Here is a 14,540-nt window from a genome sequence, read left to right as displayed (position 1 = left end):
GTTCATCTTGGCCCGCTGAGACGCTTCTCGCTCCTCGAAATATTGTAGAGGATTGTCCTAAGAATGAGATCTACGTTATTTCGCCGCGTACCAACTTCCTGTGTGTGTGAAACGGAAGTACTAATGAACATTTGATAGCAGCCATCCGCGAATCAATACACGTAAAAGCAGAAGCGTTTGAAGCTTTTAGTTTTATGCCCGACACAACCGTCAGCTATTCGACCAGACGATTGGCCCAGCACGAGACGAAGTGCATTTATGTTTGGATTTGTACCTAGATCATCACATCATCACATGTTCCTAATATTATGGGCCTCACAAAATTCGATTACTAGCGGCTACCCGATTATAGTGGCGTTTATCAGCTGACTTCATCTTGTACACACAGTAAAATGCACACCGTCCTTTCCTGCATGGCAGGACTTGGCCTACAGCAATTTTCCTGTATTCGAAACCCTGCGCTGCTGAAAATATGTGAACGAAAAGTTTCATTCATTTGTGAATTAGTTGTTATCCGTTTTTTTCACTAAATTGTTAATTATTCATTGTTTAGCGGCAGTACCACGATGGAATCGTTTTGGCTTTGAGCATATCCATTCTTTTCAAATGTTGACTTAAACGGTGACAACGGGTGGATTCTACAGATGCTTGTATCTGGACGACGCCTCAGATCAGCGCGATGAATAATAATGTATCACATTATTTACGTGATTTTCAAATATTAATGCGTTAAAAGTAAAATGACGCATTACATAGCTTTGATAATCGGCTGACCTGCCTGTGTCTGCTCAAAGCTTTTCTTGGGCTTTACTTGTAAGCACTCAAGACCACACCTAAGTCTAATCTAACCTAAATCCAATTTACCGTAATACCAAGTATCTTAAACAATTTTTCTCTACACAACATATTTAGTTTTTTATAGAATACATCTGTCTGGCTCATAGCCGAGATCAGTAGGGGCTTCTGATCCACTTTCTCTTCGAGCTAAGACGCACTCCTAATCATTACTAAATATCCCTGACATGTTCGAATGGTGTCAGGAAAAGCGGGTTTTTTTTTCACGTACCGATCTACGTTTTTCGACAAAAAGCCAAAATAACCCTTTACTTCTTTCTTCTGCTCTCACATCAAAGCCATCGCCAGCCTCAAAAATAGTTTAGTCTTTCAGTGGTGATGACACTGCCTCTTCAAGAAATCCGTTGACGAATATTATGCTGGTGCAATAGGATCCTTCTATTCCGCCAGTTGTATTGCCTTCGTATCGTTTTGTGGTTGGTTGCCTGTTCCTGTTTCATTCTAGGCCGATGCAATCTCCGAGGTATCGAACTAGAACAGTATATTTCAGAATGACTCACCTTTGCTGCTGCTTCCTAATCTTCATCGGTTGCAGCCGCTTAGCTGGGAACTTTGCTGCTACTCCCTGATCTTCACCGGTTGCAGCCGCTTTGTTGGGAACCTATTTTGAATTCATTTGTTGAATTTCGATCAGCGGACAAGGAGAAGCTATCCTATACTTGAAAATGCAAAGACGATATCCTCAGTGGAGTACGCCATTTTCATTAAGGCAATATTCTAAAAGTCTCCCAGGTTTAGGATACTTCGAAATCTCATCGTCATTGTTGGCCAAGTTTATTGTCTGACGTCCGGCTCTATTCTCTCTTCTAAAAGGACAGAAAGGACCGTGTTTATTACAAATAGACAACGCGAAGGAGTGTCGTTTTAAGTAACCGGAGTCTGCCTAGGTTTAACAAGTAGCCCTGCGGGTGTGCCGTTACTAACCTGTAAAAGTCGGTGAATTGCCAGGAGGGACAATGACGCCTCTCGATAAAAGATGGAATGTATAAATAGAGGCGACGGATTTCAACTTTTTTTTTTTTCATTTCAACTGTCCTTCCGTTCAATCTGTATTCTGCATTGACTGTTCGAATGAAAGGAGCTTACACTGACATGCAGTCGAAATTGGAGATTAGCAGGGTTAGGTAAGCACAGGCAACATAAACGCATGAAACGATTCCATGTCACTGTCGAGTGGAATTATGCCTAGATATAAATCGAATAGACCTGTTAATAGATTGTACAGGTCATGTTAGCGCATTATGTATATTCTCGTATGTGTATTCTCGATAGGAATGTCAGAATGAAACGTTTTCCATACTCTCTAGAGCTAGTGAACTATCGACAAACAAAAATTTCAAATTGTTATACAAGCCATGCTATATCTGGAATAAGTGTATCGTATTATACGCAATGGGCTGGTTAGATTAGACTTCCTCATGATAAGAACACAGGGTTATACCCGCCCTCAAGGTTTGCAATGGCACAACGTGCAACCATCTGTTCAGTTTAGCCTGTTATTGAACAATGACAAGATGCCTGCGCAGCATTTTGACTCTGCCTACCTTCTTTCCCAAAAATCCAGAATTTTCGGTTAGCCTTCGTAACATTCCCGGCTGAATGCAAGCCGCCCTTCGAGCGACCTGTATTTGCCTCAACGTTTTGTCGAGCTAAGATAAATGTTTTTTAAAATCAAGCCTAGAGGGCAAACAAGGAAGGAGAAGTGCGCTAAGGAAGACCAGTCTCGATAAACTGTTCCGATGAGGTGTAGAACATTTAGCCGTTTTTTTTGTCAGTCGGAATTTCATTCTAAGTACTAACACGAGCATTTACTGAAAGGTTTTTTATGGAAATCTACCACCAGTTTGATGTCCAGCAGGCCTGATAGGACTGTGATCTCAAACCAAATACGCTCGTGGCCAATTCGTGAGAACCAGCTAGGTGAAACATGTGTTTAAATGAAAAAGCTTTGAATGAAATGGATTTAAATTTCGGGTTATTATCAGCTAATCGCTATTAATTCCAATTTTTAGTCATTCTAGGCCTCAAAAACAGTTCCACTATAGATATGCAATTTAAAAAGAAACCGTGCTTAAACTTGTCAAAATTACAAGTATCTGTAATGCTGAGTGATCAGGATTGTTCCTTTTTCTAATTGCACCTCTAATTTACGTGGCATGTGACATGCAATAGGCATGTGTAGGGTCCCGCCTGATGCTCGTCGTACAATGAAAAGTGCTGATAAATCTATTCTCCCTATCAGGCTTGTCAGGATGTTTACCTAATCTGGGCTGTGTTTCCACTTCAAAAAGCATAGTTATAACCACCTTCCCCAGCGTCCACCTATTCACCGACTAAATGGGTAAAAACCCAATCATAAGTTATTCTCAAAACTTATTTTTTTGTCAGCTAACTCTTCATAAATGTATTGCTGATGATTGACCAATCAGTGACTACTTATACGAATTCCCAAACAACCCACGCTCTTCTGTCACGACGACAAGCCAGCAATGAAACATCGACGATGTCTGCTCTCGTCGTTCCTCTATGTCTGCTAAACAACTTAGTTGAAGCTATCTGCTGGTGCATGAGAGTACCGGAAAGAAATTAACACAGCGGTCCGTGCAGTTAACTAAAACGATAAAGGACATAGCCGCTTCTTAGCGTAATCATCACCTGCATCATCAAGACCATTGTGATCAACCAAGATCATTCCGATCATCTTACCTTGTTCTGGCGTGGTAAGCAGGAAGACTGTAGAGACTTGCTGACACACACGTTTATTTGACAACAGTCCCAATTCCATTTGCATACAGACCCTCCGCCCGTTCTTCGGTGTTAGCTGTTGATTGATATCAGTATCGCTCATACGTGTGAAACTATCAGCAAGAGTCGCAGTCGCCGGAGACACCCGCAAGCATAACCTAGGAGCAACTGCATCGTTAAGAACCGGTCGGACCTGCTACTGGTCCTACTTAGAAGTGGCCTCGTTTGGCGTTTCCTATCTGTGATGTCCATGTGAGTATACCATGCCGGTGTATTACTTGCAAAAGTTAGAATCAAGCGTGCTGCATAATCCAGCCAATGTGAGCCGACGGCCCAGCGACCCTGGACACGACTCTCATGTGGCAGGCGGTAAGAAAACAGAGCCCGTGCCGTCAACGCAGAGGGCGACGCAGTAAGTCACGTGCAAAATTATCCTGCCTCGTTCCGCTTTTTCTCAAGAGATGAACCAGCAGCAGCGGTAAGGGGCTTATTATACACTAATAGCATGGAACCCTGGCAGTAGCAGATGCTTCAATAATAACGGGTGTTTGCAGTCTCTCTCTGTTACACCCAAGGGGGGTTAGTCGACAACGACAGGTTCGTGTGCTTCGAAAGGGGAGCCGTTTCTTCTCCAAGGTGGGCGGGAGCTCATCCCGTTCAACTGGACGTGGTCAAAGCATGACAATGGACAAAAACATTCTGCGTTATCTCGCTTTTGAAAAGAGGTATGTTGAGCAATTTCTCTGTGAGAGGACAGCGCCTCCGGAGGCCGGCATGGGGTAGTTCGCTTGCGTCACATCGCCCACAAAAAGAAAACGGCGCAAGAAAAGATCACGGCAAGACAAAAGGTTATTTAAAGATGCCAAAATGGGGCACAGTGGGAGGTTATGATGGCGACCGCTGGTGTGAAAGTTCGTAAAAAACAGCGGTGGCCAACGCAACAGAAAGCGGACGTACAGCGACCTAAGATTCACTGGCTAAGATGGAGTGACATTAATTAGCCAGGAGGTGAACGGGCCAGATATGATCCAGAGAAGGGTTAACGAAGTGGATTCGGTTTATAGAGAAGGTCCTCTATATAATATAATAAGAGCACTGGCAGAATACGTGTGATTTTGTAGACAGGGATTTGGAAGTCGAGCCTTCAATGTATATGAATGCCTTCAATGAAATATAATAATAAGTTCGATCCGTTGAAAATAAAATCAAAGTCATTACATTTGTAAAATGTGTTTTGATTATACACCTGTCTTCCCAGTTACCATTCAGATTCTATCTCTCTCCGGGTGTACTAATGCCTCTCCAACTTGAGACACTCTGCAAAGAACCAAGTGTCGGTGAAAAGACGAATAAAAAGAAAAATGGTGCTAACGTAACAATGAAAAAGCATCTTGCGTTTTTCTTTATGGCCTCACATGATCCGTTGGAAACTTGATTATTTACTTATAGGATGCCGGTTAATGGGTAATTAACTATGTAAGTAACTCACTTCAAATCTGTTTTAACTGCTTGCCTCGATTTTTTCTCATGTGTCTGTTTGTCTGTATAGATTGTCGAAACTGGTATACAACTATCTTTCTCCCACTTTTTCGTTCATGGTCCATTTTTGCCATTCGAAGATGTTATGCGACATACATATAGTATAACCAGGCTTGATTCTCGTTTATCGGCTCCGAAAGCATCTATAGATCCTTTCCTGCCTCGTAGCCTGCATTCATATATCTTCTTCGATCAGTTTCTCTACTCATTGTTGGTGGTAGACAGCACAGCCTCAGGATCGTCGACAAGATTTCACTTCCTAGCACGTAGACCCAAACCGGCCATGATAGCTTACTGGGCAAAGTATATGCCTATTGATTTTGGAAACACGCTGTAGTGTAGGTCCGAACCCGGGCATAGGCACGCCTCATTTCGTGTTGGTAGCCGGCTGTCTATTTCTCCTAACGGCGGTACCGCACGTAAAACTTAAAACATAGAACCAAACACTGTTTTTTCATTAGTCTCACGTGGACCAGATAGGTAGCAGCGCCCAGATGAACTGTAGCAGACAGTGTCCCTCGACTCGACACCAGGCATAGCGACATTAGTAATAACGCCCCGACAACGATCATATCAGTCTCAGCATCTTGGGGTCGTCACATAGAACTCGCGGCCGAGTACAGCGGCTTGCGGCCAAATGCTGTTGCTCGTTAGGGTTAGAACAGGCAATGCGTTTAGTGTAGGCGTTAGGTTTTTACAGGTTTTTGTGTCTAAAAAAAGCGCAATTCGGCATGGTCCACGACAGACAAACCGTAAGCCGCTTCGCATCGTCTGCCACTTGCGTTGTTGTGCTTTACCATATCGTATCGCATATGGATGCACGAAAAGATACTGAGCACACGAATAGTGGCCTCAAGCAACGGCAACGAGAGCAGCAGCGAAAAAGAGGATGAAGGTGCGGTGCTTATACAGGCGGGATTGTCGAGAAAAGTTACACCACAAGCTAAGCGCTGTCTAATACTGCTAGCACACTAGTACCCCTGGATTAGGAAGAAAGTGACTTGAGGAAAAAGTAAAAAAGAATAGAGGAAGCATAAGAACGAGTTAAGGCTGAGCTCTCTTATCGTTTAGAAGGAGAGTGGTAGCAAATTCATATCGTGAGTTCATTGAATATCGAGACCCATTGAATCACTAGGAAGCCGTGTCGCTTCTTCGAATGAACTTGTCCGAGAACACTACAGGACAAGATGTCGGCAGTCCTGGTGAGGTATCATCTTAGAGATAAGGGGCTAAGACTTCGAATTAGAGACACATCTGGCAACGGTAGAAATATGTTTCTTTAGCTCATCTAGCGTCTCTTTTATACAGAACGACTGTGAATAAAATAACACGATTTGTACGAGTTGCTGGTCCTGCTATGTCAACACAGCGTGCATGCACACAATGGCTACAACCAAGCGAAAACTAAAGCGGTACAAAGATTACTTAGTTTGTTACCCCATTCCGGCTGGCGCTGGATCCAACGCTGTTGGATAAAAATAAAACCAGTTGACTTCAATAGAAGAAGATTGAGCCAGAGCGAAACTTAGCAAGACGTATGAAACCACTTACATGCGCTACTTACATGCGTCACAACTCTGGTCGGCAACACCTGTAGTATAGAATATAATATTATTTTCAAGCGGCTTATCGGTCTGTCGCCTATACAGCAATAGTTCCGACGATTTCAAGCAATTCTTGGCCTCTGAATAACCCATTAGTAAAAAGTTATTAGGTTTGTACTGCCCATGTATCTTGCGTGCTAATCACTCATCCGCCCAATGTGGTCTCTACGAAGACGATTTCGTCAAAACTGTCAGTACTTGATGTTTGTGAGGAGCTCTTCGGAGTGCATGAAAACTCGGTGTGAGTAACTCGGAGGTAAACTCGGAGGTACAGCTGGAGCTCCGATTATGGGATTCCCCCAGTTAGTTTCCTTTTTCGCATAGCATTAACTACGCTGTGATCGCGTCGCTAGCAGCGACTGACGACTACTAGCAGGCCTCGGGCCTTTATCGTTGCAAGTCATAGCACACTATAACTACCCAGGACAGGCTTACCTTACCGTTAGTCTAAAAGAGACACAGAACGACATCGCGCATGCCTCCACGTTCCCTTAGACACTCTGCCACAATGCAACCAAGCTACCATTAATTTCCTGACCTAGCCAATGTACTTTCAAGTGATGTGACAGTTGGGTTAGGCATTGGTGGGCAACCTGCGACAAAACCTAGGATGTAACTGTGTAAGCAGTAGTTGAGCTACTTGCTTCAGTTAATCGTTCGTGTAAAGGGATGGGAGCTGCTTTATATTCTTATATGCCGGAGGCCGTTGCGGCCTGTGACCTAGCAGGTGTTGTTCTGACTGTGGCTTGCTCGAAGGGAAAGCAGTTTGCCTTCTTTATCCAGTTCTGTGATAGGGCGACGAAGGGGCACAAAATGCTGTGGGGCGAGCATTCACTGTTACCGCCACTTGCAGTACTGATCGATTGCGCTCGCCTGCTGCTGCTTCTTTTTGTGGAGAAAGCCCACAGAGCACTATATATTGCTAAAGAGCTTACTCGATATATGTATATGTGTGTCCGCGTATGTTAGCGATACCCAATTCAATGGGGATGAGTGACCAAAGCGGCATTGTCCAGCAGTGACTATAAACTAGGTGAACATTGGTTTTTGTGATGAACTCTCACGCTGACCCCTCTTGGCCTCGCCTTAACGAAGATTGTGCTACCAGGATAACTTTCGCTCTATCCCGCAATGCTACCACCTCTCGCCGGTAGCTGCCTGGCCCCTGCTTGTACTTCAATAGCAGAAAAAGAGAGGCACTTCTGCATTCGAGAACATTGGAGAACTCTGCACAAAGATACAGTAACCACGGAATGCACACTGTGCGTAGTCCCTCCCTTTTTGCATCCCCCAGCTCTGTCTCAGCGGTTCCCAAACTTGAACAACGAACGCGTTTCTTCTGCAGCGTCTTCGCAATGATGATATGTGACCACCAAGCCCTCTAGTTGAAATATTGCGACGAGGCCAGCTACCAAAGCAAACAGGGCGATCTGGATGGACTCTATACGCTGCTAATGTACATATCCTTGGCTATCTCACATATATGTCGTTCTATTGTCTGTTGATCTGATAGCGAAGCTCGCGAACAGGTCTTTGGCAATTTAGCCCGTTTCCCGTCTCTTCATATAGTGCTACTAAACAGGGGCAAAAAAGCCGTGAAAAAATGAAGGTGACCATAAGATAGAGATACATGGCGATGCTGGTCAGCCATCGTCATTGCGGTAGTGAAAGTACGAAAACGACGTTACTGCCCGCAGGAAAGAGATGACATTAATCTCAAGAGGTCAGTAGATAAAAGCAAGGAAAAAGGAATAGCACAACAAAGCCATAAGGCGATGGCCAAGTGCCTTTCAGAGCCGCGAAGAATCGAGCACTCAAAAGACTTTTTGCAAAGAAGACGAGAAAAGGCCCAACGACCATCAAACACCGAGCCCCAAAAAGCAAGCTGTATAAAAGGATAAAAGCGACATGAAAAAGGCAATAATCGTAACAACGGAGGATAAAACAGGAGTCTCAAGAGTAGTCGCAAGCGGGATACAACAGTGCATAAGAAAGTTAACGAAGAGTGGCCATCTATTGGTAGACATTTTGCCTAGTACCATATAGTCGCTTCTTCGAACGTTTTTAGTTTTTTATTGTGTCAACAAATTCTGAGAATTATTTCCTCGGTGTAGCATCAAAGACTTGGCCCGACGAGAAAGTTTAGCCGCAGCGGGCCTTTATCTGAACTTGCCTCCTATGAAACGGTAGGTTATCCAACTATCATGGTAAGAATTTGCCAACGGTCAAATTTGAACCAGCATTGACCGCATGCTCATGGTTTCCATGGGAACGTACTCAAAACGATGTACGTTACCCGCCCAGACTACGCCACGCCTCGTGTCTATGGTCATTTCAGGCCTTTTCCTCGTCGTCTGAGATCACGTTGCGCTCTCATCATCGACGTAGTGTTAGTTTCACCGATTTCCTCTTAGTTCGCCATTAAACCGCAGCAGTAAGCGTTACGATCAACATCAAAATCCGTGGCTTGATTTTTTGCTGCCATAATTCCGCCCATAGATGTCGCTTTCATGGTGCTCTGTGTATGCATCCGCTATTTATGTCTCTGTAGACGTCTACGTCGGCCACCGCAGAAAGGAATTAAAACGCTGTATTAACCTGCGGATCCTCTGTCTTTGTTCTGTTTCCTTTTGGAGTCTCTGACCTCTATGTTTCGAATCCGGTATCGCCGTCCATCAGACACTTCGTTCGCGACGTAAAACGAAGTCTGTCTATGCCTTTGTTAGAACGTAGACCACTACGTGTCCCTAAATAATCTCTGACCTGCCAGCTATCGGCGTTCCAATCTCCTCAGGTGTTCTTCTCATTGGAAAAATATAGAGGCCTTATCCGAGTATTGGTAGTGGCAGCAGATGTAGCAATGGCTATTATTGTTGACGGTGTTGCTGTCATCGCTCAATATAGTAATTTGAGCACTGTACATAGACTAGTATGCAGTATAGTGTAGAACTAGCGAAATCGGTAGCGTCCTAAGGCGTGGGTACCGTAGCGCTTGCAAACGTTCTTGTTCGCCGAGCAAAGCGTGGCTGTTATTATGACAGCCATTACACAGCAAGAAGAGGGGGGTGCCGAAGTTGCGGAAGTAATGCCATGGAAGGGCGTAGTTGCACCCTTCATCACAACCATAGATGCTGTCGATTGCGCTGTGACTAGCGTAACCGTCCTATCATAGCCACATCGTCGTCTTTTTTTTTGCCGATACAGCACCCGTGGGAAGCTGAAACGAACCGACGATGCGCCAACGACGGAAAACTCTGCATAGCGCCACGCGAGGGTGCATATAGCGCTCGAGGCGACTTAAAGTGACAGGCGGATAGGATGGAGCAGTTTTTAACAGGAAAAAATACACGACGGCAAGATACGATGGGTAACCAACAGCAGTCGAATAGGGTGGCGGGCTTCGGTCCTTCATTACCCATACGATGCTGTTATGGTAGCGACCTTCTTGCTTCGTTGCGGACGTAGTGGTGGCGGCGAAGGCCACAACAGCAACGATACTAGTCAGTTTTTTTTTATATATTCAGAAGAGCTTAGATGAAAGGAGAGCATAGGCATATAGTACGTTTGAGATATAAGGTAGATGACTAAAAACTCTATGACAAACCTCCATGGGGGCTTGTTTTTTCTCTTTATAGTTTGAATATAATGGAATAGCAATGAACAGTTGTGGTGTGCTAATACATGGGCGCAAAACAAGCACTGTCGTCGTTGGCATAGAATGAACCATTGGGTACTGCAAAAGGTTAAGTTGAATATGTTTAGAAACGTGGTGTCCATAGATGCATCGAGCTGATTTTAGAAGCCGAAAAGGAAGTTGCTATACGTCGACAATTATGTACGACTCGTCGATGGCCATTAAATGCACCTAAGGAAAATCCGATCCTAGTAATAGTGCTAACAAGAGATCTTGGTCCCGTTACCAAATTTGTAATTTAATATACAATTAGCCGTTCCAGCTTGTAAATTTGTACTTTATTATTTTGTTAAATAAGTTAACGTTGAACCACATCCTTTGCAGTCTGGTTCTACCAACGTTTGTATATATTTTGGCAGAGACATTTGATAGAAATTATCAAAGCTTCTGAGCCTGCCCTGTTGAGCTCTATTCAATTTATAGCGTAAACATGAGATGATGCGTCTGAAAACTGTCATTTCACTGTTATATCTTTTACAGTCACACTGATGAGGAAGTCCATCGAAAACTGCAATCCACAAGCTATTTTATCCACAATCAACGTTTAATTATGTTCATTTAAAGCGAATTTTATACCTACTAAGTGCTACATTTGCGTCAGCCGTTTATAATTCTATTGAGCCTTAAAGGTACGTCGCGTCACTCAGTTGCATAAATTAGACGAGACCCTGAAAAAAAGTACCGGCCGCATGCCTAATATGAAAGTTCGTCATCATATATGTACGAGCCTGATTTATGTGCAGCCATTTTACTCGTCTTCTGGCTTATGCGCTTCGATTACGCAGTGTGATATATTGTGCCGATTCGATGCCCCGATCAAATGATCTCGCTATCATGAGGCAACAAATGAGTAGCCACCCTGCCACTGTATTCCTCCGCTGAGAGATCTACACTACTGAGTGCTAGCGTGATTACCAAATCATTTTTCAGGCTCTACCGGCACAGCCTTCGCACAGCGATGTCTACTAGCGTGTAAAGCTCGCCCCACTATCTGCCTCCCCATAGAAACAACGTCATCGTTGACGGAAGCGGGCAAGCGATAAGGCATCGATCATATCTACTTATCTAGTTGTCAGCAGTGGACGGCCGTCGCGGACACCCCCGTGTGCTAAGCTCGTGGCTTATATATATCGTCGACTGATGCGTAAGTGTATTCGCATTTCTCTGACAGTCAGGCCAGTTACACACCTGAAGCACACGGCAAACCTCGCAGGGAGTAATATTGGCGCGCATAACGGCATATCATGTAATGAGTTTTGACGCGTACCTTGATGAGGCACCACGTCAAGGCGAGGCAGGGTGTTAATATGCAAGTGACCAAAACGTCTCATGCCGGTCAACGTACCCCAGTATCACAAGAGCATTAGAATGAAACGTGGAATCTTCTGCTTGAAGCCCACGTGGACTTTTCTACAGGTTGGCAACATGTTTTGTTGGTGCATTACAACAAAAAAAGATGGGAGAAAAAAATGAAAAATCATACAAGTGGAACAGAAATGTTACAGAATAAAATAAGATTGTGACCATTTTTCTCTCGAGTGTACAGCATATGTGTGTACATATATGTATATATTTATAAATATGGGGCGGACTATAGACTTTCAAACCTTTTTTGAGAGATTTTTGCCTTAGCCTTTATAATACTTAAACAAATTGGTAGCCAAAAGGCCGTAATAAATCTCATCTAAAGTTAAACATGCATGTTGCTACTATTGTTTGTTTTTCCGTGACGATAAGCTGATCTTGTTATCACATATGTGTGCCTGTGCAATCCGGGCATGCTAAAAGAAGGACAAGAAAATCTAACTTATGGCGTCACCAAGGTGTTCATCTATACATCCATTCAAATATCGGTCCATTATAGCTGCCGCGAAGCCCGTCATTCATAGCATTAGAATAAACCTCATCGAATACACGGTTAAAATGCATATTTGTGCTTGCCTTGGCAAGGATTACCAATGTTCCAAAAACAGAGTACTACAAAACAAACATACATGCCAAGTTGAGGTGATGCTCAGTTTATCCCGGCCACGTCTCCACGTCCGATCCAGTTTTAGGTATAATCGGTCGGCGTGTCGGCCCGCGAAACTAAATTGAAAGACTAACCGTTAAAGTCCCGATTCGTCTTTATCAAACCCGGACAATACGAGAACCGCCAGCAAACGGTGCGTAACAATCGCAAAGTTTAAATGTACCTGGCCGCACAGTGTATCAGCAAGGCGATCTAAAGAAACTTGAATTTTGGCTAATCCTACTTTCCCATACTTTGTTGATTGGGCAACATGGCACTGTTATGAATACTCTCTAGAGTGTCGAGAATTGTATTATAATATAGATATATACTGGCTACTAGCGCCCATCGCTGACTCTACATTGTGAACCATACTTGAACTTCGCTACGCGTCTGTGTGTCTAAATATTTTATATATTTCTTGTATATATATATATTGTTTTAACATACATTATTTTCTAAGCGAACTAACTGTTGCACAAAATTGATTAGCACATGCCTTCAATGGCAATTTTTTCTAATCGCATTACTTCATAGAGGGCTGCATAGAGGCTACGATAAAGTTACCTCGCGACGAAACGCATCACCGAGAATCTCTTTTTCTGCTACAACGATTCCTGGTTATCGGCAACCCTGTGTTATTACAACTTCGTTAACGGCACCCGGCTGGAATGAAAAAAAAAATGACTACATAATGCACCCGTAAATAACTTTATTATTTATTAGCTTGCCTTGCCCTGAGGCATCGTTCCATTCGTTTCAGTTTTGATCTCGCTATTCTCTCATCCCTTTATATAGACTCTCACTGTGCTTTTTTCCCCTCTATCCTTTTGGCTTTCTGTTCCGTTTGATGAGTACTGACTTTTTGGTTTGTTTGCGCGTTTGTCTTCTATGTCCGAAACACGGGCTATTTCGGAGTGAAGGACATAAGGCTCTACTCTTCAACACTAGGGAAAAAAGGAGCATCTGCGGTAGGTCGCACGCAATTGTGGACAAAAAATTTTCAGCGATTCTTTAACCTTTCGTGACCTCTCCGCACATGTCTATCTTGCGGCTCATTAAGTTACATGAATCATCGCGTAAACTGATTGCATTTATTTCGCTTAACGTGTTGATAAACGACTGGCATGAACTTGTACTAGCTGGACCAGCTTGTTCATTATGTCTAAATTTCTTTTCCACGCGCTTTAAAATTGTAGGAGCCAACGTATACTTCGCCTAGAATAGACCCAAGCCCATTACAGAAAATGCCCGTTTGTGCGGCTCTTTGGGAGGTGTTTCGATTTTCGCAGCCGGTGCTACGATGTTAGTTAAGCATCGCTTTGGACGGTTGGCTGGTAGCACGAAACGAAGCGTGTACCTACGTCATTTCATATCTTTCCAACTTTCGTTGGCAAACACGTTACCACTGCACCATCACGGCAAGTGGTCATCGAAAGAAAAAAACTTTCGAATGTACCTCCCAATTATTGGAACGGCTATTTTTAACTCTCTTTTTCCAACATAGTTATGCTGCGTCAGCCTGTTACAGTTACCACTCCAGTCAATAGCAGACGACAAACAGCAGCTCGCTCGCGTTTACAAATACAAGACGTTGGGAGACGTTAGTTGGGAGAGAATAGGTTTGCATCTTTTTGAAGCGTAGACGTCCTTGTCCCTTCGCTGGAGCATTTAAAAAGTGACAAAATGAGGAAAGGAATAGCAACAAGAGCTACAGCAATAGCAGCAGACGTTTTCGACTCGAACTCACTCTCCAACTCCCTGCGGTCGTCGGCCGCTATTTTGGCTGCCTTGATTAGGTCGCTTCACCGCAATAGAAGTGGCTTTAACAGCGGAACCAAAAGCAGAACGTCTCGAAGGAGCTCATCGAAGGTGCCAGTTCTAACTCCATGTCGTCATTACTATTATTGTTGGCCAGCAGAAGCAGCAACAGCGGTAGTCGGCGCGGTCATCGAGCGGTTGTAATGATAACAGTATTTGTCTGTGAAAGAAGGCGAGAACACAATAGTAAAGTGAATGCACTCTACAACATCTTCTCATGCTCCCGTTGCTTATTTGCACTAGAAAGCCAATATAGGGCGATAGGTCACTC

General features: G+C 43.8%; 1 long non-coding RNA gene across 14 annotated transcripts in view; it reads right to left on the bottom strand.

The window, feature by feature from the left end:
- Positions 1-14,540, bottom strand: part of LOC111250380 (uncharacterized) — a 65,798-nt gene that overhangs the window by 8,488 nt on the left and 42,770 nt on the right. For 5 of the 14 annotated variants that reach the window (XR_015326009.1, XR_015326005.1, XR_015326001.1 and 2 more), the window contains 3 exons: positions 14,199-14,429; positions 13,016-13,114; positions 12,432-12,525 (listed from right to left, as the gene is read on the bottom strand). The exons of 2 other annotated variants lie outside the window; for them this stretch is intronic. This is a non-coding gene — a long non-coding RNA (uncharacterized LOC111250380). Of the gene's footprint in view, positions 1-3,561; positions 3,759-12,431; positions 12,526-13,015; positions 13,115-14,198; positions 14,430-14,540 lie in introns of all 14 variants that reach the window. 7 more of the 14 variants (XR_015326010.1, XR_015326004.1, XR_015326015.1 and 4 more) reach the window with 5 other exon arrangements.

The sequence above is a fragment of the Varroa destructor genome, unplaced genomic scaffold (genome assembly GCF_002443255.2).
Source record: "Varroa destructor unplaced genomic scaffold, Vdes_3.0 BEIS01000004.1, whole genome shotgun sequence".
Classification (NCBI taxonomy): domain Eukaryota; kingdom Metazoa; phylum Arthropoda; class Arachnida; order Mesostigmata; family Varroidae; genus Varroa; species Varroa destructor.
This window is presented reverse-complemented; position numbering and strand designations above follow the sequence as displayed.